The 27,722-nt window shown below is 37.5% G+C and overlaps 2 protein-coding genes across 6 annotated transcripts in view; one reads left to right on the top strand and one right to left on the bottom strand.

The window, feature by feature from the left end:
* Window positions 1-27,722, bottom strand: part of itgb1bp1 (integrin beta 1 binding protein 1) — a 1,043,117-nt gene that overhangs the window by 1,012,723 nt on the left and 2,672 nt on the right. The window lies entirely within an intron of this gene.
* The window catches only part of LOC133646340 (leucine-rich repeat and fibronectin type-III domain-containing protein 5-like), a 277,314-nt gene that overhangs the window by 148,099 nt on the left and 101,493 nt on the right, over window positions 1-27,722 (top strand). Inside the window, exon 3 of one of the 5 annotated variants that reach the window (XM_062041592.1) lies at window positions 10,758-10,823. The exons of the other annotated variants lie outside the window; for them this stretch is intronic. The gene's annotated coding sequence lies outside the window, so the exon portion shown is untranslated. The remainder of the gene's footprint in view (window positions 1-10,757; window positions 10,824-27,722) is intronic. 5 annotated transcript variants of the gene reach the window in all.

Genomic DNA, 27,722 nt, shown 5'->3' on the forward strand with positions numbered 1-27,722 from the left:
GTGTAAAGTTCTTACTTATATCTGTCAGTAAACTCGCCATGAAAGCACTAAAACATACCGGTGTAGTGAGTTTACATTATTCACCCAAGGAACTTTAGTTATTAGAATTCTGGTCGGACGGTTTTTCACGGGACACATTTCCTGTGTTGTTGTTTCCGGATGAGGAGATGCTGCTCCGTTATTGATTTAAGTAAAGTCTGAATGTCATTAAAACAGTTAGCTCCATCTTTTGACACTTTTCCACTCTCGTCCTTGCACGCTACACCGCTACAACGAATATGACGGGGAGAAGACGCTGTCGAAAGTGAGCCACGTAATTAAGACCGCCCACAAAGCGGCTTGAAGATGATCTGTAAAACATAATCTATGCAACATTTTGACCAAAGAACCACCATCACATGTTATGTAGACCACAAGGAAGTGTTTTCAATGTAGAAAAATAAAGAAATAATATGACTCTTTTAATGCGCCTTATAATCCGGTGCGCCTAATATATGAAAAAAGATAAAAAAATAGACCATTCACCGGCGGTGCGCCGTATAATCCGTTGTGCCCTATGGTCCGGAAAATACGGTAAATTATGTCAATCTCTAACTGTAAGATAATGCTAGTGAGTAGGACCAGATGTTTTTAGCGGATCTTACGGGGTTCGTTTTGACAAACACTGTGCCAACTAGCACACTACAAATTATTTGCCACTTGCCAAGAGTTCAAAAAATAATTTCTTGAAATTTCCTTAGTTTTGCAATACTTGCACGCCGTATTTTTTGTGTGTGCTATAAGGCAGTGTTTTTCAACCGCTTTTGAGCCGAGGCACATTTTTTGCGTCAAAAAAATTCGGAGGCACACCACCAGCAGAAATCATTAAAAAATGAAACTCAGTTGACAGTAAAAAGTCGTTGTCGCAATTGTTGGATACGACTTTAAACCATAACCAAGCACGCATCACTATAGATCTTGTCTCAAAGTAGGTGTACTGTCACGACCTGTCACATCACGCCGTGACTTATTTTGAGTTGTTTGCTGTTTTCATTTGTGTAGTGTTTTATTTCTTGTCTTGCGCTCCTATTTTGGTGGCTTTTTCTCTTTTTTGGTATTTTCCTGTAGCAGTTTCATGTCTTCCTTTGAGCAATATTTCCCGCATCTACTTTGTTTTAGCAATCAAGAATAGTTCAGTTGTTTTTATCCTTCTTTGTGTGGACATTGTTGATTGTCATGTCATCTTCGGATGTACTTTGTGGACGCCGTCTTTGCTCCACAGTAAGTCTTTGCTGTTGTCCAGCATTCTGTTTTTGTTTACTTTGTAGCCAGTTCAGTTTTAGTTTCGTTCTGCATAGCCTTCCCTAAGCTTTCATTTCATTTCATTTTTATGTATCTCCTTCATTGATGTGCATCTTTGATAGACAATTATAACACAATTATTCAGTTACACCGTTACACACCAATGCCTGAGAAGGAGCAGGATGAAGAAAAATCTTATATTTTCCTGCCCCCTTCACATAATACATAGTCTTACTTAATGATATGTGAACCAACAATTACATCCAAATATAACGAAAACAAAACAAAACAAAACAAAAAAAACACAAGTGCAAAACTTCATGAAGTACAAACCGAACAAAAAAACAAAAGAAGTAATATACACCTCACGGAATGATACAAACAAATACAAAACCAGGCAAAAAACAAGTAAATTAATAAATATAAAGCAAAATGTAAACACTTATGGCTGTCCATATGATTTTATTGTTCTGTCTTTATATATTTTTTTCAATTGGAATATATTTTTACAATCTTTTATCTCATTATAAAGAGAATTCCATAGTTTAACCCCCACCACTGATATACACATTTGTTTTAAAGTTGTCCTTGAATACTGATGTTGGAAATTACCTTTTCTTCTATGCTCTTCATTCTCAGAAGTGATGACAAACATTTTTTGTAAATTTGCTGGTAATGTTTTGCTTTTAGCCTTAAACATGACACATAATGTCTGTAACTTTACTAGCTCCTGTAATTTCAATAAACCAGAATTAATAAATAATATGTTAGTGTGTTCTAAGTAATCTACTTTATGAATAATCCTTATAGCTCTTTTCTGTAGTTGATACAATGCCTTTATGTTACTCTTATATGTGTTCCCCCACACTTCCACACAGTAGCTGATATATGGCAATATAAGTGCACAATACAATATACGCATTGCCCTATAATCTAACACATATTTTACCTTATTTAATATAAAAATACTCTTAGACATCTTTTTCCGTACATGTGCAATATGAGATTTCCATGTCAGACCGTCATCCAGTATCACTCCTAAAAATCTAAGTTCAGAAACCCTTTCAATATCAATTCCATTTATTGACAATTTGATCGTTTCCTCCCTTTTCCTCTTACAAAAAATCATGAACTTTGTTTTTTCTACATTTAATGATAATTTATTGGCATCAAACCATCTCTTAAGTTTAATAATTTCCTGTTCAATAATTTTTGATAATGCTTTTAAGTCGTGTCCCGAACTATAAAAGTTGGTGTCGTCCGCAAATAATACAAATTTCAATAACTTTGATACCTCACATATATCATTAATATATAAAATAAACAATTTTGGTCCCAAAACCGAACCTTCTGGAATTCCACATTCAATCCTCATTTGTTCAGATGTATTACCCATAAAATCCACAAACTCTTGTCTATTATCTAAATAACTTCTTAGCCAGTCTAAAACTACTCCTCTCACACCAAATGAATACAACTTGGACAATAATATAGAATGATCTACAGTATCAAATGCTTTTTTAAGATCGATAAATACCCCTATAGTGTATTTCTTATTGCTGTTGCTATATCCTCAATTATATTCATTACAGCTGAAGCAGTGGATCTATTGGTCCGGAATCCATACTGGCTCTCACTCAACAGCATGTTCTTTTCAATAAAACTATCTAATTTTTTTACAAATATTTTTTCAATTATTTTAGAAAATTGTGACAGTAGTGACACTGGTCTGTAATTAGTGAATCTATGTTTATCTCCCGTTTTAAAGAGTGGAATTACCTTTGCTACCTTCATTTTATTTGGAAAGGTCCCTGTTTGAAAAGAAAGATTAAAAATATAACAAAGAGGTTTGATGATACAGTCAATAGTCTTTTTTACAATTATCATGTCTATACCATCACTGTCTGTTGATGTCTTATTTTTCAGTTTTGTTACCACCGATACAATTTCATTTTCACTATCATCTCCTAGAAGCATGGACTGTAGCACTTTGCTTCCCCCTCTCCATCCACTCTGTATATCTTTATGTTCTCCAATACTCTCTGCCAATTTGGGTCCAACATTCACAAAAAAAGAATTGAATCCGTTTGCCACTTCATTCATATTTGTTATCATCTTATTATCCTCATTGATAAAATGGCTTGGTGGGTTTGTAGGCCCAGATGTTTTTCCTATTACCTTGTTCAGAATATTCCAAGTTCCTTTGATATTGTTTTTATTTTTTTCTAGTAAATTATTATAATATTCTCTTTTTGCTTGTCTCATTATTGTTATCAATTTGTTTTTGTAAACCTTATATTTCGTTTCAGCATCCTTGGTTCTTACTTTTATGAAATCTCTATAAAGTTTGTTTTTCTTTTTACAAGCATTCTGTAGTCCCTTTATAATCCAAGGCTTTTTATTGTAGCTGTCTCTTTGTTTCCATACATTCGGACAATGCTTTTCATACAATGATAAATATATATTAAGAAAAGCCTCATATGCAGCATTTGCTTCCCCCCCATACACCTCATTCCAGTCTGTTTCAAATAAGTCCTTCCTAAACCTATTTATTGCCTCTTCAGTTCTTTTCCTTACATATCTATGAGTTTTTTCCTCCCTCTTTTTATCAATTGGACAGTCATAAGTAAGAAACACAGGTAAGTGGTCACTTATATCATTAATTACTAGTCCACTTTTTATATTATTTTTTATGTCATTTATAAAGATGTGATCAATTAACGTTGCACAATTCGTCGTTATTCTACTGGGTTTGGTGATCAATGGATAAAGCCCTCTACTATATACCACATCCAAGAAGTCTCTTGTTGATTTATTTCTGGGTGAGCTTAGCAGGTCTATGTTATAGTCGCCACACATGACAAATGTTTTCTTTTCCTTCACCTAACACAATAATTCTTCCAAACTATCATTAAATGCTTCTACTTTAGATCCAGGTGTCCTATATATACACGTAACAATAACATTTCTCTTCTTTTCTATTTCTACCTCTACAGTTACACATTCAAATAAATCATCAATTACCACTGTCATACATTCCACAGGTCTACATTTCAATTCACAGTCAACAAACAGGGCCACACCTCCTCCCTTCTTGTTTCTTCTACTACAGTGATACAACTCTTACCCGTCAATGGAGAAATCGATACCTCTGTCTTTATCGATCCATGTTTCAGAAAGTGCTATTATTTTGAATTTGCCATTTAGAGTCTTCAGGTATTCGTCAATCTTTGAGAAATTTGCATATAAGCTTCTACAGTTGAAATGTATTAAAGAAAATGTATTATCTAAACTAACATTGTCATTGAATTGTTCCTCGGTGTAGTAGTCACATGTAGCATTGATTGAGTTGAACAGATGGTTTTCTGGGTCAACATCATTTTCAAAGTCATACAGTTTATAGTCCATGTATTCAGCTCTTGGAAACTTTTGATTCTCAGTTGTCTCACCTTCTCGCTGCGTAGCCTTCCCCGTCTCCAGCCAAGGATGAGCCGTGTCAGTCATAAGTCTAGCAGGTCTCATCTATATTGATCCAAGTCGCGGAGCTCTCGGATCATGACAACTTTGGCTTCTTCATATGGTCCATTTAGCCGAATCATGATTTTGCAGTTCCGTGTCCATGTTGCTTGTATCTTGTTTTCTTTTCTGAGGATGCGTGCTTGTCTTGCAATGTCAGCGTTCTTCTTGGTAAGATGTTCATTGATGTAAACCCCAGTTCCCTTCAGCTTCCTTCCCTGCCGTAGTAACTCCGTCTTGTGTTTCCGATTTACAAACCGGAAGCTTCAATGCCTTCTCTTAGCGGCACTCACCTTTTGTTTATTTTTGGCTTAAGAATTAGACACAATTTTACCTGCACACTGCCTCCCGCTGTTTCCGACATCTACAAAGCAATTAGCTACCGGCTGCCACCTACTGATATGGAAGAGTATTACACGGTTACTCTGCCGAGCTCTAGACAGCACCGACACTCAACAACAACACATAATTTGCAGACCATAATCACTGGTTTGCAAAAAATAGGTGAAATTAGAGAATTTTTCACGGCACACCTGACTGTATCTCACGGCACACTAGTGGTTGAAAAACACTGCTGTAAGGAAATGCCAAAATGCTCTGACATGGGTTTGCACACGCCGTTCTTTTGCTCTTTTGTGTTAAAATAAATGGTTGTAGACAGACTTTGTGCTGACTTTGTTTAAATATGTAATTGCTTTGTGTCTTTTGCTGCAAAATGTATCTTCTTTGGGTTGTGTGCAAAAGACAAAGGTGGCTCAATGCTTGATTCTCCTGTCACTGCCTTGCTGCAGCAATTGTTCAGGGTCCCTGAGTAAAAGGGGCCATTATGTAGGCTGCGAGAAAATGAGTGGCTTGAATCGTACCCACTTGTGCTAAGATTCAGATTTCACAAAGTTGAGCAACGGTATGTGTGTTTGTTGGTGTGTGTTAAAAGGTGGTGCATGTAAATAATGAAAGAGTGTGCTCATGTTCGAATCACTCTAAATTATTCAAAGAAGCCCGCACGCACAGATCTGCTATCCCCGTGATACACCGTTTGCATGCCGCAAATCAAGCGGTCTGTTCCTGTTGGTCTGTCAGCTTCTCTTGGAATCCGTATCTCATATCTTATTGAGGGTTTATGCATTGCGTATTACAAGGTGAAGACAGCTTTTCTGGCCAGTTGACATCTCAATGGGCTGGCTCTGGACCAGCAGATGCCATCATCTGTTTCAAAACGTGACTTTTGCTAAAGTACACCCTGCAGCTGGACTCACTGGGTGAAGATATGAAAGCTCTTTATTTATACATTAATAACAATAGGGAAGAATACGTGCCACGGAGGAAGTTATCTTGGTCTGTTTAACATTTTAATTTATATTTTAAGTCTTCTGTTCTTGTGCTATAAATACTTGTTTTACGTTTGCACGATAAGGATGTTGAGTTAAGGGAGCCAAGTAGGCACTTCAACATCGACCTAAAAGAGATCATTCTGTTAGACGAAGTCAACTGCAGTAAATAAACATGTTCAATAACAAGACACTCAATACTGCTAGAAATAGTAATAGTAATAGTTTAATTTAATATGCTGAACAAAAATATGTGAAGTTAATTATATTTATATAGCGCTGTTCTCTAGTGACTCAAAGCACTTTACATAGTGAAAGCCAATATCTAAGTTACATTTAAACCAGTGTGGGTGGCACTAGGAGCAGGTGTGTAAAGTGTCTTGCCCATGGACACAACAACAATGACTAGGTTGGCAGAAACGGGGATTGAACCTGGAACCCTCAAGTTGCTGGCACGGCCGCTCTATCAACCGAGCTATACCGCCCCGGTATAGCAAAATATATATCATCATTACATTTGCACCTATCAACATGCCATAAAAGCCATTAGAAGAAGCTTACTCCTTCTCCACACCTCAGAAAAGACATAACAGAACACTAACTTTGTGCTTAACGTGTGCACATTTACAAAAACTCATACGTTTACCAAGTTAAAAGAAGATTAATATTTGATAAATAGGTATATTATGTAAACCAGCCTATTTAATAATGACAAAATGAATTTATTGGCCAAGTATGTTTAAAGGCCTACTGAAATGATTTTTTTTTATTTAAACGGGAATAGCAGATCCATTCTATGTGTCATACTTGATCATTTCGCGATATTGCCATATTTTTGCTGAAAGGATTTAGTAGAGAAAATCGACGATAAAGTTTGCAACTTTTGCTCGCTGATAAAAAAAAGCCTTGCCTGTACCGGAAGTAGCGTGACGTCACAGGCGCTAGTATTCCTCACAATTCCCCATTGTTTACAATGGAGCGAGAGAGATTCGGACCGAGAAAGTGACGATTACCCCATTAATTTGAGCGAGGATGAAAGATTCGTAGATGAGGAACGTTACAGTGAAGGACTTGACTTAGACTTAGACTTAGACTTAGACACACTTTAATGAGAGGCAGTGATGGACGTATCTTTTTTCGCTCTGACCGTAACTTAGGTACAAGCAGGCTCATTGGATTCCACACTCTCCTTTTTCTATTCCACACTCTCCTTTTTCTATTCCACACTCTCCTTTTTCTATTCCACACTCTCCTTTTTCTATTGTGGATCACGGATTTGTATTTTAAACCACCTCGGATACTATATCCTCTTGAAAATGAGAGTCGAGAACGCGAAATGGACATTCAGTGCCTTTTATCTCCACGACAATACATCGGCGAAATGCTTTAGCTACGAGCTAACGTGATAGCATCGTGCTTTAACTGCATATAGAAACAAAAAAAATAAACCCCTGACTGGAAGGATAGATAGAAAATCAACAATACTATTAAACCGTGGACATGTAAATACACGGTTAATGCTTTCCAGGCTGGCGAAGGTTAACAATGCTGTGCTAACGACGCCATTGAAGCTAACTTAGCAACTTAGCAACCGGACCGCACAGAGCTATGCTAAAAACATTAGCTCTCCACCTACGCCAGCCAGCCCTCATCTGCTCATCAACACCCGTGCTCACCTGCGTTCCAGCGATCGGAAGAAGGACGAAGGACTTCACCTGATGCGTTTGGCGGCCCAGAGACGTAGGAAGTCAAGGTGAGGTCGACGGCTAGCGCGTCTGCTCTCCAACAAAGTCCTCCTGGTTGTGTTGCTGTAGTCCGCTGCTAATACACCGATCCCACCTACAACTGTCTTCTTTGCAGCCTTCATTGTTCATTAAACAAATTGCAAAAGATGTCCAGAATACTGTGGAATTATGAAATGAAAACAGAGCTTTTTGTATAGGATTCTACGGGGTACCATAACTTCCGTTACTCTGACTTCGTCACGCGCATACGTCATCATACCGCGACGTTTCAGCCGGATATTTCCCGGGAAATTTTAAATGTCACTTTATAAGTTAACCCGGCCGTATTGGCATGTGTTGCAATGTTAAGATTTCATCATTGATATATAAACTATCAGACTGCGTGGTCGGTAGTAGTGGGTTTCAGTAGGCCTTTAACACACAAGGAATTTGACTTGGTGGACTTTGCTCTGTTAATGTAAATATACAGAACATTGACATGATCCTTATTATTAGTTTAATGTGTTTTGTTTTGTTTTCTGTCCAGCGCTGTAATTTGTATTTCAACTTCCTGTTTTTCTCCATTTGCCACCACTTTAGTCTGAGCGCTGGCTCTCTCACCTGTCCCTGGTTGCCAATCTGGCTGCTTCTTAGTTCAGAGGACTGGGCTGGATCATTTTTCTTTTTGATGTGTGCACCCATGCTGCATGGCTTTCCTTTCCCTCAACTATTTTTGTTTTGTCATTGAATACAGTTTTCCTGCACTTTAACATCGCCACATCAGAATGTGACAGAATATGTAGCAAATACAGATTATTGTTTGCAACTTTGAGTCTTATAAGTTTTTCTTTTGTTTTGATGTCTTCCTTAATCTCCCTCTGCTCTGAATTATCCTTCCATTGATCTATCATATCTCGCCTTAGTTCTAATGGCTCCTTCATCATCCACCTCTGGAAGGCTGTACTGCTGCATTTTTTTTTATCTCCTGCACTCCTGGTTCCTGGGACTCTTTTGTGTCCCAGGGCTCTTCCTCTGGGATCAGATATTGACTTGTGTTTTTCTTGAGAGGCGATTGCTCTGATTTGTTATCAGTTAGCCTGGTTTTAAGTGTACCGTTTCCTAACTCGTTTATTTTCTATGATTAAATAGCTCACACCAGACAATATTGAAGGTGTCAGCAAATGAAGTGTCATAATAATCCAAAACAGTAGTAGGGGCTGATTTTTTTTCTCATTTTAAAGGTGGCACTAGAGGACCAATTTTTGACATTACTGTTTCGGGACCCCAAAAATATTAAATTTTTCGCCTATCCCATGGGTGTCCAAAGTGCGGCCCAGGGGCCATTTGCGGCCCGCAGGTAATTTTTTACGGCCCCATGGCACATTGTGAAAGTACGATAAAAAACAAAACAAAACATAAAAAGTGGCATAAAAGAGCAAACAGGTGAAATGTAACAAGAAAATGTTGCAATGTTGTCTCTAATAACACAAAGCTGCCATGCATGCTGTTTCTTTCTTTAAAAAATAATAATGAACCAAAATCAATGTAATTATGAATTATTGACCTATTCAAGGCTCCAATTACGTCACATTAAATATCCCACTTTGAGATATTTTTTTGGGAAAATGTTGCATATTTTGTGTTTGCCATATAAAAAACTAAGCTGTTTTTTTTAAAACAAGACCCTAAAACGAACAAACAAAAAACATAAAGAACAATAAAAGTTATAACTGACGGATAGGTCTGAAGTCGATCTCGAGATTATTGTGTTAAAAGTTTTAAAAAATATACACTACCGTTCAAAAGTTTGGGGTCACATTGAAATGTCCTTATTTTTGAAGGAAAAGCACTGTACTTGTCAATGAAGATAACTTGAAACTAGTCTTAACTTTAAAGAAATACACTCATTGCTAATGTGGTAAATGACTATTCTAGCTGCAAATGTCTGGTTTTTGGTGCAATATCTACATAGGTGTATAGAGGCCCATTTCCAGAAACTATCACTCCAGTGTTCTAATGGTACAATGTGTTTGCTCATTGGCTCAGAAGGCTAATTGATGATTAGAAAACTCTTGTGCAATCATGTTCACACATCTGAAAACAGTTTAGCTCGTTACAGAAGCTACAAAACTGACCTTCCTTTGAGCAGATTGAGTTTCTGGAGCATCACATTTGTGGGGTCAATTAAACGCTCAAAATGGCCAGATAAAGATAACTTTCATCTGAAACTCGACAGTCTATTCTTGTTCTTAGAAATGAAGGCTATTCCACAAAATTGTTTGGGTGACCCCAAACTTTTGAATGGTAGTGTATATATATATTTTAACACTTTAATGAGTAGGACCCCCGATAATTTTAGTGGGACTTTTTTTTTTTTTAAGTGTCATTGCTCAAAAAATGATAATTAATTCAAATCAATGTTGTTATGAGTTATTGACCTTTTTAAGGCTCCAATTATTATATAATCTCAAATATTCCACTTTATTGGGTGAAAATATTGCATATTTTGTGTTTTTTCCATAAAAAAACAGGATTATCTTTGACAAAAAGGGCTTACAACTTAAATCTTTAACAACTTTATATTGACAGATAGACCTAATGTTGATCTAGAGATTTAAACCTTGAATAATAATAATAATAATAATAATAATAATACAAATAATAATAATAAAAATAATACTAAATAATGACACATTTTTTATATTCTTTTTACTTAAACCATTTGGGGTCCCCGGGATCAACTCTAAATAATGACACATTTTTTATATTCTTTTTACTTAAACCATTTGGGGTCCCCGGGATCAACTCTGAGTGGAGGCCTAAATGTATATTTTTTTATACATATATTGTACTGGTTTTTGAAATAAAAAAAATATCCAAACGGCCCATGCTTGCTTTGATTTTTCAGTGTGCGGCCCTCAGTGGAAAAAGTTTGAACATCCCTGGCCTAACCCGACGAGGCTGCAAAATAAAGGTAAAGGTACATACCTCTGCATTAAGTAACGGCCACTTAGGAGACTCATTCCCCAATTAGAATACATATTAGAATACATTAAAGGAGATTCATCATTTTTGGGACACTCATTGAAGGAAATATTATACATACTAAACATGTATATTACCGTATTTTCCGAGCTATTAGCCACACCCACTACATTTTACAAGGGAAAAATATGTTTTTATATATTAGCCACACCAGACTATAAGCCGCAGATGTATATTAGCACGATGTGAAATAAGATATTTACATAGAAAGATTTTGGAAATGTTTACCATAATTGTTTCCAAACGGTGCCTGTAACATGGCAGTAAAACGGCTGATCAAACAAAACAGAAAAGTCATTAATGTCTTTATTCATCCTTTATGAGATGAATAAGATGTTCTCCTTTTTTAATAAGGTTCAATATGTTTATCTGGATTCTTCTTCCTTGTGTTTTGTAAACACATTGAGTTTGAACAGTTTATTAAAGTGGATCATTTTAGTACATTGTTTGATTTATTTGCTTAATCCATTCCGTGATTTAGGCGCTAGTGAAGGAAAATCCATTGTTTAGCTGCACATTTGTAAAAGCCGCAGAGTTCAAAGCTCGGGGGAAAAAGAAGCGGTTTATAGTCTGGAAATTACAGCATATATATACATTTTGCTTGTAGGCCAAATATATTTCTCCATCAACTCATACAATGTAGCACAACAATTTAAGGAATGTTTTGGTGTCGTCAATGTCATGCCCCGTGAAAAAGACTAATTTTGACTAATTTTCATAGAGCTCAGAAAGTATGGGACTGTGCAAAATCTTCATTCTAAAATCCCAAAGATGAATGTGTTCAGGTAATACATACTTTTGTGAGGCGTACGGACACTAGCCTGCAACTCCGCTAAGCCCAATCCTTCTCAAATAGTGGGGCGGGCCCCACTGTGGGGGCGCGTGTGACCTCAGGGAACATCCTTTTTTTGCCGTACCAGAATATGATGAAGCGCATGTAGCACTTGGCTTCACTGTAACCACGGTGGCAGACAGGGAAAGGCCTGTGTGTAGTTTCCTTTAATGTTAATAAACTTACAATGATATGCAGAGCTATATTTATAACAATTTTATAGACAAATTATACTATTTATAGTCACGGTAGGGAGTTGGTGGGGGAGGAAAATATTTTCTTTTTAATTAGGAGTGGGCGTAACAGAATATATTTGAGAAGCACTGGATTTGCTCATTTTGGAGCATTGTTTTGGAAAAAATATGAGTTTTATGCAAAGCGACCAAAACAACTGATACTTTGGGGAATGATCGTACACACACTGAAGTTTAAGGTCAGCGTATTCTGCTGGACCTTTTGTAGGATTTAATTAAAATTGTATGAATACTGTTTTTTTGGGGGTTTTTTTTGGTGACCTTTGCACATTAGTTTGGTTTTTACAATACATATGAATAAAAATGTGACGATCTGACATAGTACTGTGATGATCTGTCATGTCAGATTATTCCGTTGTTTCCTTAGTTCATGCTCATTTCCTGTTTGGCACGCTTATTTTGGTTCACTTTCCTGCATGTCTTCCTGAGCACTCGTTCCCTCACCTGTCGCTGATTGGCAGCCTGGCCACACCTGGTCATGGTTGCTAATCAGCTGGCTGCTATTTATGCCTTGCCTTGCCCTCCAGTCAGGGCTTGAGGATTGTTTTGTCATGTTACTGACTAGGTTATCAGCACCCTGTGTTTCAACTATAAATACAATATTGTCTTACCTGCATGTCGTCAGCCTGTCTCCTGCATCTTGGGGTCACAACTACCGTACGTGACAGAACATTTGACATGCAAATACGTGAGATTGCCGGCAATGGCTAGTAAAATCAAAGCAAAATCATTGGGTTTAGTTAGACACCAAGAAAAAACCTCTAGCAAAGCACTTATACATGTTACGACATACAACCGGAGATTGCAACAAGCGGTTAAGGGGCGGGCATGCAGCCCGAAGCTGCCGGCCTCTAGGGGCACTGCTCTGTTTTCCGTCATACCACCTGGGGTGAAGCATCAAAGGTGTGGCGTGTATTTTCCGTGAATGGGTCTGTGTTTAAAAGCCTTCTGAGTGGCTCTGTCTATTTAATAATTATCTTTATAAAAGTTTCTTGTTTGGTTGCAAGAAACGCATAATTCTCTAGTATTAATATTTCTGCATTTGTAGCCCATTTTGAACGGACCCTTATTTGACCAATCACGGCTGCCCCAAGGAGGCTTTATGGGTATGTGGTGAACCTTGTTTTGTAGTGGAACTCAACCACACTTCACTACAAACAACCAAAGCTACTTTTAGTTTTTGACAATTGACCAACATTAAATGGTGGCGTACCTCATCCGTCACGTAATGAGGGATGACAAATGTTGTCCGATAAAGCAAAGTATGCACACATGACACGTGACATTTTGTGAAAACATGCTGCGCATTGTCACATGTCAGCTGAAAATAGATCACTTGGTATTGTGCATGTTGATGTTGCCCTGTGTGCATTTTTTGAATGTATTTAGAAAGCCCAGGCAGATACTTTCTACAGTATCTGTGTTGTTTACATATATATTACTGTCTCTCTCTGGTGCATCCATTGTGTGTGACTTTTGAGGAGGAGAGGATAAATTATGAGATTTATGGGATGGGATACATGAAACACTCTGTGCCAATATGAAAACCTCTACATAATTGCTTCAATATCTACTCTGATATTGAAATAACTCATTCTGCAGCGGTGCAAAATAACTGCTGCATTGCCAGAAAAATCCTATTATTTTTAGTCTCCGGTAATGTTGCTGCGCCAACGCAGTTGCAATGCTCGAGAATCTGAGTGGCACCCACTAAAATGAGGAAATTTGCTCAAATATTCCTCTTGTTCTCCATTTTTTATTTGTTTTTAATTGTTATGAAGAAGAAAGATGACAGTGTATTCAATGCGTGTGCCGTTAAAGGCACCAGTGCAGTACAGCAGAAAACTAGAAAATTTCCGCGTAAATTTTGATGGGCCTGCTATCTGTGCCCTGGACCTTTGGCCGGGGGTCGCCGGAAGCCGCCGTACTTATTAGATGGTGCCGAGTGTCTGAATCCGTGAGTTTTAGGTGTCACTGTACAAAATGAGCCACAGTGCTAGCCTAAAACAGTAGCATGTTTACACAAAAATGATAACACGCAGCATGTGTGCTAACGATAGCATGATAACAGTCGGCATGTTTCATATACCAAGTTATACGTCTCAAAGGTATATGGCTGCGGAAATAGAAAAAAAAAAAAAGTAAAATTACAAGAAAAAGTTACCATAATTTCCGGACTATAAGCCGCACTTGACTATAAGCCGCACCAGCTAAATTTAGGGGAAAATACAGATTGCTCCATATATAAGCCGCACCCGACTATAAGCCGCAGGGTTTTGATGTGTAATTACCGTAGTATATAGGGGTTCCTGCTACCACGGAGGGGATTGTCGGGACAGAGATGACTGTTTGGGAACGCAAAGCGTCCCATTTATTAACAATAAATCTTTCAATCATTCAATCAAACTTTCACATCTTTGACGTGGCGAACAGCATTCGTGCAGAGTACAAATAATACAACGGTGCAAAGTAATACAAAGTGGTCGCCTGTACGTTATCAAAATAACCATGAAAAGTCAGTCTTTAATCATTGTGTCATCATCTTCCTCCTGCGTACTAAAACCACCGAAATCCTCTTCGTCGGTGTCGGAGAAGAACAGGCCGTAAATAAGCCGCACCGTTGTATAAGCCGCAGGGACCAGAACGAGGGGAAAAAGTAGCGGCTTATAGTCCGGAAATTACAGTAGTATGCTTCAGTTAGCTTGCTAGCAAGCTATCGTTTTCATGCTAACAGATAACAACTGTCATATGACTCTAGGGTAAACGGTTGCAAAATTATCTCGAAAAGGTATCCCTTTAATGTTAGCATGCTAACGTAAACATGCATACAGTTAGCATGTTTCAAATACCAAGTTATATGACTAAGTTGTAGTTAACAAGTGTCGCATACCAAGTTATTTGACTCTGGGGCAAACGGTTGCAAAAGTAGCTCAAAAAGGTGTCACTTTAATGTTAGCATGCTAATGTAAACATGCATACAGTTAGCATGTTTCAAATACCAAGTTATATGACTGTAAGTTGTAGTTAACAAGTGTCACATACCAAGTTATTTGACTCTGGGGCAAACGGTTGCAAAAGTAGCTCAAAAAGGTATCACTTTAATGTTAGCATGCTAACGTAAACATGCATATAGTTAGCATTTTTCAAATACCAAGTTATATGACTGTAAGTTGTAATTAACATGTGTCACATACCAAGTTATTTGACTTTGGGGCAAACGGTTGCAAAAGTAGATAGATAGATAGATAGATAGTAGCTCAAAAAGGTGTCACTTTAATGTTAGCATGCTAACGTAAACATGCATACAGTTAGCATGTTTCAAATACCAAGTTATATGACTGTTAGTTGTAGTTAACAAGTGTCACATACCAAGTTATTTGACTCTGGGGCAAACAGTTGCAAAAGTAGCTCAAAAAGGTGTCACTTTAATGTTTGCATGCTAACGTAAACATGCATACAGTTAGCATGTTTCAAATACCAAGTTATATGACTGTAAGTTGTAGTTAACACGTGTCACATACCAAGTTATTTGACTCTGGGGCAAACGGTTGCAAAAGTAGCTCAAAAAGGTGTCACTTTAATGTTAGCATGCTAACGTAAACATGCATACAGTTAGCATGTTTCAAATACCAATTTATATGACTGTAGGGTGTTAGTGTTTGCCTCTGGGGCAAACGGTTGCAAAAATAGCTCAAAAAGTTATAGTTAGCGTGTGTCACATACCAAGTCAAAGACAAAGATGGCAAAAATCATTGCTATGTTACATAATATCAAAAACTCTGTAAATCAAATGGCTCTTAACATGTTATATAATTCTTTCGTACTCCCATATCTTAATTATTGTGTTGAAATCTGGGGTAACAATTACAAATCAAACATCAACTCTATATTCTTATTTCAAAAGAAAGCGATTAGAATTGTAAATTATGCGGATTATCATGACCATACCAATGCTCTGTTTATTAAATTAAAAACATTAAAACTGCACAATCTTGTTGACCTCAACACTGCTCTTGTGACGTACAAAGCTCATAACCACATGCTGCCTCTGTGTCTACAGGAGAGGTTCAAACCTAGGGAGAATCCCTATGACCTCAGAGGTTCATCTGTCTTTCAGAAAGCAAACATAAGATCGAGCTTAACAAGTAGATGTGTTTCTGTCAGGGGGGTTCAACTGTGGAACAGCTTGGATGATTCCTTAAAATGTTCCAGTTCCATTCACACATTTAAAAAACACTTTAAGACCAATGTCTTGAAAAAATATATCACTCTTGAATCAACACAGTAGTTAATACTATGATCAATGTTAATTAAAAACCAAATGTGAGATATAAATAATAATGGAAGTATAATTGTTTGTATATAGTATATAATTGGTACAAAGGTTTAACACGTGTACAAGGATATTTCACATGCCTTTTATGTGTATATAATTGAACTGTGTTTATGTTGTGTATAATGTGTTTTTATAATATGTCGTACAAAGGACATTTCATAATTTTCGGAAGTTCATCTTGTACTTGACATTGTTTATAGCAGGGGTGGGCAATTAATTTTTACCGGGGGCCGCATGAGCTACCCGAGCACTGCTGGAGGGCCACATCGACAATATTTCAATTAAATTTTGCTCAATATTATTTTTGATATATACTGTAAGATAAATAATAATAATGATAATAATAATAATAATAATAATAATAATAATAATTAATAATAATAATAGTAATACTTCAACATAGTGTGTGTAACAGCATTCCATGACTAATATAAATAAATTAACATTAATAATAAATGACAGTAAAATAAGCACACGTATGACTGAGGAGTCATAGCGTGACTTTGTGTGGTGTTTGAGTTGTCCGACTTTTTGGGTGGCCATAAACGCACCAGTGGTTTAGTGGTATGCGTGTTGGTGACAGATGACAAGTTGGTTTTGGCCTGGTTTGTACGGCAGAAAATGACTAGTTTTTCGAGATAGAATTGTTTTACTCATGTTTTTGGTGTGGTTATGTCCGAATATAAACAGTTTTGCTCAATAAAGTGATCGATATAATTCCTGTCCTCGAAGCATCTCGATAGACGTTACAATAATTGAACAGTGTTCAATTGAACGGTGTTGTAAACGGTGTTGACGAACACCATTAGGGCCGCTTGTTGTCACTGTCACTCAAAGTTGCATTGCAAAATTCCATAGAATAAATATGTTTATTTTGTTTAGAATTCAGATGGGATCTGATTTGGTGCGCGGCATATACTTGCTGCGCGCAGCGGACGCTTGAGCAGTGCGCAATTGCGCAGGCACGCACCTTAGAGGGAACGTTGCTTTGCAGTTCATGCCTTGTTGAAAACACGGCATTCCTCATCAACTTTTCTCTTTTTAGCGTCTCGGATGTAAACCGTGCATCACTTGTCGCTGCATGTGCACCTTCACTCGCAGGTTACACACGGACACACGCCTATAAATAATACTTTTCAAAATAAAAGCAGCACAGTTGTATTGCGCGCACGACATAGATGTTTTTTCAACTTTATTTTGTAATTGCAGCTGTTCACATTCACTCACAACCACGCACACGCATACGTCCACACGGAAGTAATACAAATAACGATTTTCAAAACAAAAGCAGCACCGTTGTATTGCACACTCGACATAGATACTTTTTTACATTTATTTTGTAATTTATAATTGGCCTCACGCGGGCCGGACAGGGACGCACAAAGGGCCGGATGCGGCCCGCGGGCCGCAGAATGCCCAGGTCTGGTTTATAGGGTTAGGCGCAATAAGTGTTCAACTTCAGCCTAAACCCTTTTGGTCTGCAACATTTTATTTTTCAATCTATGAATGTACAACTGTTTGTTTATTTTGTTGACCATAGACCGAAGAAGAAGAATAAACTAACTGATACGACTCTACGATGTAGGGCTGGGGAATTAGAGGAAGAAAGAGTACATTTAGCAAAAAAAAAAGTTAGCAGTTTAATGTTAGCATGCTAACGTTTGCATGTTTACAGTTTACAGGTGTCACGTACCAAGTTGTATGACTCTGGGGTAAACGGCTGAAAAACTAGCACATGCGATGCAAAATTAGCTCAAAAAGCTAGCACTTTAATGTTAGCATGCTAGCATGTTGAATGTGAGTGGCACCCACTAAAATGAGGAAATGTGCTCAAATATTCCTCTTGTTCTCCTTTTTTTTTTTTTTAATTGTTATGAAGGAGAAAGATGACAGTATATTTACTGCGTGTGCCGTCAAAGGCACCAGTGCAGTACAGCAGAAAATAAGATTGTGGATAGACAAGAGAAGCAGAGATGAATGCCTCCGCGCTCCCTACTGCATCTTCAAACAGAATATTCCCAGACATCACACATAGAAAGAATGTGCCATTACGAGATGTCATAACATAACATGTTTACCATTTCCTCACTTAGGCGGATCCAATTCAGCGTTCTGCAGCTCGATGAAGGCCTGTGTGTTTGTGGGGATGTTTGTGTGTATTTTTTTATGTAAGCATCTAGCCTTTCTCTTGCCTCCAGGACAACGATGGAAACAGTTTGTCATCCTCCCACCTTGCTGTGTCTTTCTCCTCCTCCCTTTCCACCATTCAACTGAGGAAAACAAAATCCCTGTTGCTCTAGCATAGTGGGAATGTTTCAAGGGCACCCCTGACCGTGGCCCCATTACAGATGGCAAATTAATTACAGGTTTCAAGTAGAGATGTTCGATAATATCGGCAGGCCGATAAATGCTTTAAAATGTAATATCGGAAATTATCGGTATCGTTTTTTTTTTTATTATCGGTATCGTTTTTTAAATTCTTTTGTATTAAATCAACATAAAAAACACAAGATACATTTACAATTAGTGCACCAACCCAAAAAAACTCCCTCCCCCATTTACACTCATTCACACAAAAGGGTTGTTTCCTTCTGTTATTAATATTCTGGTTCCTACATTATATATCAATACAGTCTGCAAGGGATACAGTCCGTAAGCACACATGATTGTGTGTGCTGCTGGTCCACTAAGTACTAACTTAGGGATGTCCGATAATGGCTTTTTGCCGATATCCGATATTCCAATATTGTCCAACTCTTTAATTACCGATACCGATATCAACCGATACTGATATATGCAGTCGTGGAATTAACTCATTATTATGCCTAATTTGGACAACCAGGTATGGTGAAGATAAGGTCCTTTTTTAAAATATTAATAAAATAAAATAAGATAAATAAATTAAAAACATTTTCTTGAATAAAAAAGAAAGTAAAACAATATAAAAACAGTTACATAGAAACTAGTAATTAATGAAAATGAAAATGAAAAAATTTGCAAGCTTCAATGCCTTCTTAGCGGCACTCACCTTCTGTTTATTTTTGGTTTAAGCGTTAGATACATTTTTACTTGCACACTGCCTCCCGCTATCGTCTGCATATTGGGATCACGACAAACAAGAAGAACAAAATAAGATAGCGCCTTCTGGGCGTGTTGTGTGTGATCTACTAAGACTGTGTGTGCAATTGTAAAGTGGTGCAGACCACCTAATTATCTGAGGAATTTGCGTGCGTGCGTACTGGGCTTTTACCACGGAGATGATCATTTTCTGCACATTCATGTTGTCATGCTCCTACCTGTGTGCGATGAGTTGAACCCGCAGCACACATCTATAATCTGTAACACCTTTACTGATTTGCAATCAAGGCAACAGAAACATGTGCACACTGACACTTTCTGACACTTTTCTTTAACTTTCACATTCAGTGCGTGAGGCTGTGGATCACGTCACAAGCGCGTTTGTGCGTCTGAAATGACTAAAACGCAACAAAATGCACAATGAAAGATGTATTTTCATGTCAGAGGTATATTCTAGTAATATATTTCCTAAATAGGGCAGCACGGTGGTACAGGGGTTAGTGCATGTGCCTCACAATACGAGGGTCCGGGGTTCGATCCTGGGCTCAGAATCTTTCTGTGTGGAGTTTGCATGTTCTCCCCATGACTGCGTGGATTCCTTCCGGGTACTCCGGCTTCCTCCTACCTCCAAAGACATGCACCTGGGGATAGGTTGATTGGCAACACTAAATTGGCCCAAGTGTGGGAATGTGAGTGTGAATGTTGTCTGTCTATCTGTGTTGGCCCTGCGATGAAGTGGCGACTTGTCCAGGGTGTACCCCGCCTACCGCCCGAAAGCAGCTGAGATAGGCTCCAGCATCTCCCGTGACCCCAAAAGGGACAAGCGGTAGAACAAATGGATGAACGTATTTCCTAAATAAATTTAAAAAAACAACACATAAAGAAAAAACACAGGCAGAATTCACATCAATTGAATTCATTTTAATCAGCCCCATAAGTCATCCAGCAGCTATAAAGTTATACAATGAAATTGCTGAATAGACTATATGTGTAATATTTTTATTTCTGACCATCCAAATATGTTGAAACAAGGACAGAAGATTCTGGTCTGTCCATCTTCTGTTTGTGCAGCGTGAGCACTGATGCTGCAGCCGTGTGTGGAACTGTCAGTTTGAAAACCTTCTGACACGTGCTAAATTAAACGCCAAATAGTGCTCGCAAAACGGTGATGAGTGTTGATGAATCACAATGCACGTGCTGTATAGATATATTTGCATCTTCTCCTCCCAGTATTTTGGGCGTTTTGATGATTAGCATCCATCCATCCATCCATTTTCTACCGCTTGTCCCTTTTGGGGTCGCGGGGGATGCTGGAGCCTATCTCAGCTGCATAGAGGCGGAAGGCGGGGTACACCCTGGACAAGTCGCCACCTCATCACAGGGCCAACACAGATAGACAGACAACATTCACACTCACATTCACACACTAGGGCCAATTTAGTGTTGCCAATCAACCTATCCCCAGGTGCATGTCTTTGGAGGTGGGAGGAAGCCGGAGTACCCGGAGGGAACCCACACAGTCACGGGGAGAACATGCAAACTCCACACAGAAAGATCCAGAGCCCGGGACTACTCAGGACCTTCGTATTGTGAGGCACACGCACTAACCCCTGTACCACCGTGCTGCCCGATGATCAGCATATATGTTGCATATTCATGAAGACAGAGACGTAAAATGGATTGCACGCCTTATTCTGTTCACTTAAAAGACACAATCCACTTTGCACACGGTTAGTAGATCAGCTTGTGCTATAAGGTTTGCATGTGTTCTAGTGCACACAAAATTAGGCCCTTAGACTTTCTTGTTCTTTGCCGTTGGTGACCCTTTGAGTTCCAATTAGCTTTACGCTAGGCTAATGCTATGTATTGCCCTGTTTTGTGCCTCGTACTGGAATTAAACAAGCATTCGTACCTGCAAGCTGCTTCCTGCTGCAACTAGATTGGAACACATACAAAGTAAATCTTTATGAAAGTCTCCAAAAAGAAGGGATAAAACAAATAGTAACTTAATAAAAATAACAAATATTGATGTCAATACCTACTGGTGGATAGTGCCCGCCGTAATCTGTGACGTGGATGCACAATCCATCATTCATGTCACTATCCACCAAGCAGGTTTAGGCTACCCATCTATGCGCATAACATTAAAAGGGTTAACAATAAGGGTTTCTATGTAATGCAATCTCAGGAATAACACAATCTGTATTGTATGGACCCCAACGGCCGTGTTACATCAAACTTTGAGTGTATATGAAGATTGCAGTGACTATTATTCCAGGACTGGCATTAATACCATTTATACGAAAGACCAGGTTAATCGCTATTGACGGTCTTAAGATGTGGGGATAGGACAACGTAACATTGCTCTTTTAATTATGAAACACACACAACTTATAGGCTGCTCCGAGCATTCAATGCAAATAAGCAACTTGTAAATATTTAAAGTATTTTGCATCCTGTGGCAGATGTGAGGAAAATACTCCATTGGTGTGTAGTGCATCAGCACCTCGTAAGGTTGTTTGCTTTATTTTAACTAGTGTAGTCGTTACCCATATGGCAGCTTTAGTTCACACTGAGACATTTCTCAGTGAAACTAAGTATCCATAAACCATGATGACTATATATTATGCTCCACCGGGAAACTCAACAGTTGTATGCAATGGAGTTTATTTTAAGTATTTGGAGAAAAAGAGAAGCCTGTTATTTTGTGGTTTTGATTGTACAAAAGGGCTGATTTGATTGAATGCAACTCATATTTACATTCCCGATTTATTCATAGATTGTCAGTGGCTTTGCAATACTGTACATTAAATATTTTGTTCATACGGATACTAGTTTTGGTGATGGGGAAGAACCAACAACCAATTACGTGTCTTGAGTTGAAAGACGCGGTCGGTTTTAAATGCAAGTTTAATAATTTATACAGCTTAATACTTTATACTTAAAAGGGTTGTCAAAGTATAGGCCTCACCTCCTGTGATTTTTCCTCAATTTGCAACATCTTAGTCGACAGCTTAGAAGAATGTCAAACAATTGCATGGATGTTGTATTAAAATTAGGGCTGTCTAAGTTAACACATGCATATTATCCCAAAAATGTTCACATTAATTATATATAAATGCAGATCAATTCCGAAATTTATTTTGAGCACATGCTCACACAGTAATCATTAAATAGTAAAAAAAAATCAATCAGACTATTGAGATTACTAAAGTGCAAACTTAAAACTTTTGTTTTGAATTAAAAAATTATATAAATAAAAATGTAGTATGTTGTATGCAAATAAATAAACAACTAAACATTGAGATGACTATATAGTTTTAGTAAGTGGATAAAAACAAGCTTTTTCATGAAGTATCCTGGGCTCCTTGTTAGTGTGTACTGATGTTAAAGACAATGTACACTTCATTGCACATGTAATATATCACTATATTAATGATTGAATGCGTTATAATCCCACAAGAGTTTTGCAGCAGCACACACGCCGACGACCAGTTCGGTTTGGATGTGCAGAGAGACTGCTTTAATGATCGCCCTGTACATTGTTCTCCTTTCTCATCATACATGGTACTTTGTGTAAATGATTCCACCACAGTAAGCGGTTTGTTAGCTGGAGTTTGTTGTGGTTGCGGTCTTGTTCGCCTCATAAACAGTTGCAATTCCCACACTCGGCTCAATGCTTCGTTTTCAGATGCTGGAATAAGTTTGTTGGTCTGCTGTTTTTTTAAACTAACTTTGCAGTGTGCATACATTTACTCCACGCCTGTCGCCACAATTTTAAAGACCTGACAACACTTTTCTTTTTTTTGGAACTAACTTCTCGCTTTCATTAGCATTAGCCATGTTTTGCTCGGCATGAGCATTTCTGCTAAGGAAGTAAGGGAGCGGGTGCAAGCTACAGAAGAAAAATATCATATCGACACTTTATTTATATAGAAACTTTTTATACACAGGCAAGTTGCAAGACAAGGTACTTTACACCAGTTTAAAAGACAGAAAAAAAAGGAAGAAAATGAACACACACACACAGTACCATTGACAGTAACAAGACCTTTGACTTGTCCACAGTGGAGAATATATAGAATTATCGTAATCTATAATAATAATAAAAATATGTATTTTTTAAATATATGTATATAAATAAAACATAATTACTAACACAACGTTACTTGTACAATAATACCGCCAAGTACTTTTTTGTAGTCCGCATTCATGTAGCTTCTTAACATAAAAACATAAATCCCTAGAATAATAGTAGTAATAAATGCAACAAAAACAAAGAAAATAACAAAATAAAAAATGTTAGACCCTAAGAAAATGTTCAATAAAAAGCCCGATTAAAAAGGTGTGCCTGTAACCTAAAATATTCACGGTCTCTGCAGTTGTGAGGTTCTCCAGCAAGCTGTTTCACAGGTGGGTGCCATAGTGGCTAAATGCTGCCTCACCCTCGATCTTTGTTCTGGTATTTAGTAAAGGAAAAAGGCCAGCCTCCAAGGCTATTAAGACATTTAAAAACTATGAGTCAGAGCTGTCTAAGTTAACGCTTTAACTTAATTAATCACAGTACATCATCACATTTATCATGTATAAACCACAGTGCGACTGGTGTGCTCTCTGGCAAATTTCACTCCAAAATACACCATGACAGTGCTTAAAATTACACAGTTAGCAAGTTTTAAACAAATAAATGACATGCATTCAAGATAACTATTTAAATAATTGTTCCTGCATGACATTTTGACAATAAAATTGCATGTGAGTCTTTTTTAAAGTTAAATTAAATTATCCACGCAAATAATTTACTGCAATTAATCGTGACTAATCAAAATGCAATAGTGTGATTATTCACGATTAATCAAAATGTAAAAGTGTGATTAATCAGAGTTTTAAAAATGTATAATCCGACAGTACTACTATTATTAGAACTTTAAAATCAAGCGGACAGGGAGCCATTGCAGAAACTTTAAAACTGGTGTAATGTGTTCCCGCCCTCTGGTCCTCATCAGTATGCATGGGTTTTGTACATTTCTATTATTGTTTTTTGAAAGACGAGAGTGCAGGGTATTACAATAGTAGTCCAAACTCTAACTTTTTTCACCAAGTACCACCTTAGAAAAAAACTAGGCTCTCCAAGTACCACCATAATGACCATCATTAAAATACAGTAGCGTAGTAGGCCTAAGTATTCATTATAAAGTTTGATTTAACAAGTATATTTAATATTTTTGACCACTGTAACATTACACATAGTTTGAACAATGACACTAGGTTTGAATATAGGAAAATAATAATTATGTTATATTAGGTGAATCTTTGGCATACCACTAGCCCGCGTACCACTGGTGGTACACATACCACAGTTTGAGACACACTGGTCTAAACGACAGGAAATAAAAGGAAATAAAAATGATCGTTTAGTCATACAGTACAGTATGTGCTCAGAACAAGAACAGTATTGTATTGAACACAATGTTGTCTAAAATCTGCCTGATACACTCTAGTGAGTTTAGTTAAAAACAAATGGATGTAATGGTGTGGAAACCACATTGCAAACCATTATGCAACCCCGCCACTTAAAGTATCACTTTTACACCACCAATATACACCATTACCAGCGTTTCTCTTGCTTTCTCTTTCGTGTTTTATCGGTTCGATTTATTTCACATTTAGTCAAATTGCAGGCATTTAAGTGGCTTAAAGGGGATCTAAAATCAATATGTGAGTAGTCCATACATTTTCGCATAAAGTACATTTATATCAATGAGTGTGCGCGCGTGCATGTGTGTGTGTGTGTGTGTGTGTGTGTGTGTGTGTGTGTGTGTGTGTGTGTGTGTGTGTGTGCATCATATGAACATTTGTCTGCTGTAGCCTAAGTATACCTACATCCATCTGTGTGCTCTCTCATTTCACAACTGTGCTCACAAATTGCCCTTGATAGAGATCACATCATATATATATACTGCCTCAGCTTATGCACGAGGAGAAACCATCATAAATCCAGTCCATTTAAGTGTTCGGTGGATTTCATCCACCAGAATGGAAATATTGTTCAAAACGACTTCCGCTTCAACATATTGAAGACACGTGACTTACTGATTTGGTGTAACTGACTGACAGGGCACAAACCTGGTTGTGTGGAATGTAACACGAGTGCGGATAACGTGTGCACTCAATGGCTTCTCTGAAGGACTGAAAACTTGTCTCCAAGCAACAAGAAGGTTGTGGGTTCATACTGTGCTTCGTTGAGACTAAATTACCTTATGGTTTTTGCAGGATGTAATCGTTAAATGTCATTTTTAGTCATCAAGGCATGTTTGCCTTGCCTGGGCTTCTAAGGTAGTAAAGTAAGTCAAAGGAGAATACCTATCGACCTTCTTGTCATTTATGGCAGGGGTGTCTAAAGTGCTGCCCGGGGGCCATTTTTGGCTCTTGAAATTTTCTGAAAATTTAATGAATGAATTAATAATGAGGTATATTGGCTATAACTACGAATGGGTATTGTTTACATATTAACCAATACTAATATCAAATTGGTACTTTAAAATTGGTGCCGGTGCTTCAACGGTGCATGAACCGCTACTTAAAAATTTAGAAACATTTTTTTGTAAAAAATGCCTTTTATATTTTTAGGGAAATTTTGTAACATTCAAATAGTCATTTAAGTACTTCAACTACTAAAAGTTTCAGGAGTATTAGCCGCTACTTTTTTCTCACGCTTTGAACCCTGCTGCACTTTATAAAATGCTGCGGCTAATTCATGGATTTTTCAGGGTTCACAAACTTCACACGCCACCAATAAGTTTATCCCAGTCACATTAGGCCCAATGAAATTGCTCACATTAAATCAAACACACTCAAATTCAGTCGACCATTTAGGGGATTATGGACTCACCATCGTCATGGAAAAGAAACAATTAAATGCACACCACATAGCCCCAAAGCTGAAGACGATGAACCCGGCCATCGGAAACAAAAACACACTGCAAAAAGTCAGTGTTCAAAAACAAGAAAAAATAAAATAAAAATTAGGGGTATTTTATTTGAACTAAGCAAAATTATCTGCCAATAGAACAAGAAAATCAAAGTCAAGACTTTCCAAAACAAGTAAAATTAGCTAACCTTAATGAACCCAAAAATATTTTAAAATAAGTAAATTCTCACTAATAACAAGTGCACTTTTCTTGGTAGAAAAAAAAGAGACCTTTTTGCTCAATATGTTGAAAAATTTTCTTAAATTAAGTAAATGCTAGTGCCATTATCTTGACATAATGATATGCGCTCGGCATCATGATTTTTGTTTTTCATGCTTGAAGTAAGAAATTATTACTTTAAAAATGTAGTTTTATACTTGTGAGTGTTGATGACACAGCTTTGCTCCAGTTAATATTCTAGTTTCAAAAATGTTTTACTCAATATAGATCATAAAATCTCAGCAACAAGCTGTAATATCTTACTGAGATAATTAAAACAAGTAAAAGACTCTAACATAAAATCTGCCTAGTGAGAAGAGGTATCTTATCAGACAGAAAATAAGCAAATATCACCCTTATTTGAGATATTACTTAGATTTCAGTTTTTGCAGTGCATCCGCCGCATGGAATAGAACTTTACCAAAACTAACGGGCCCTAATAGGCTGGGAAATCCCAGGAGGAGGGAGAAGGACAAAGTCCTGCGCTCCATGACATATTTGGAACTTAGATTGGTCAGATCTAGTCTAATCTAAATCTAGATCTGCTAACATCTTCAAAAGTGGTAAAACAAGTGGAACTTCTCCTCTCACTATGTCACAAATCATTATATTGTGTTTTATACTCTTGTGTGGTTTTACTGGTGTCCCAAATGGGTCTGGTCACCCCCCCTTACAAGCTACGCTACTTCAAGATGACAACTTTGATAATTTGACATTTCATCATAGTGGCAACTATAAAATAACCTCGGCCTTATCTCAGTTGAAGATTTCTGTGACTTTGGACAAAACAAAATGGCTGCATACTATGGTAGTGTCCATTCATTCTTATTGTTTCCTTGTTTTGAGAGATCACGTCAACATTACTGCATTCTCCCCTATTATAAGCACTTACTTTCACAGATTAAAGACAGACTCAAAAGATGGTAACTTTAAGCGCAAATGTTTAGTTATATTATTGTTATTGCTCTCAGGAAATGTTGAGACTAATCCAGGCCCTGATACACCTACACAATGTTTTACACCTGCGGATTTTAAAACTAGATCTGGTCTTGGGATTATTCATATCAATGTTCGGAGTTTACTCCCTAAACTTGATATGATAAAGATCTGGATAAACTCAACAAATGCTGATATTGTA

The sequence above is a fragment of the Entelurus aequoreus genome, linkage group LG03, assembly GCF_033978785.1.
Source record: "Entelurus aequoreus isolate RoL-2023_Sb linkage group LG03, RoL_Eaeq_v1.1, whole genome shotgun sequence".
Classification (NCBI taxonomy): domain Eukaryota; kingdom Metazoa; phylum Chordata; class Actinopteri; order Syngnathiformes; family Syngnathidae; genus Entelurus; species Entelurus aequoreus.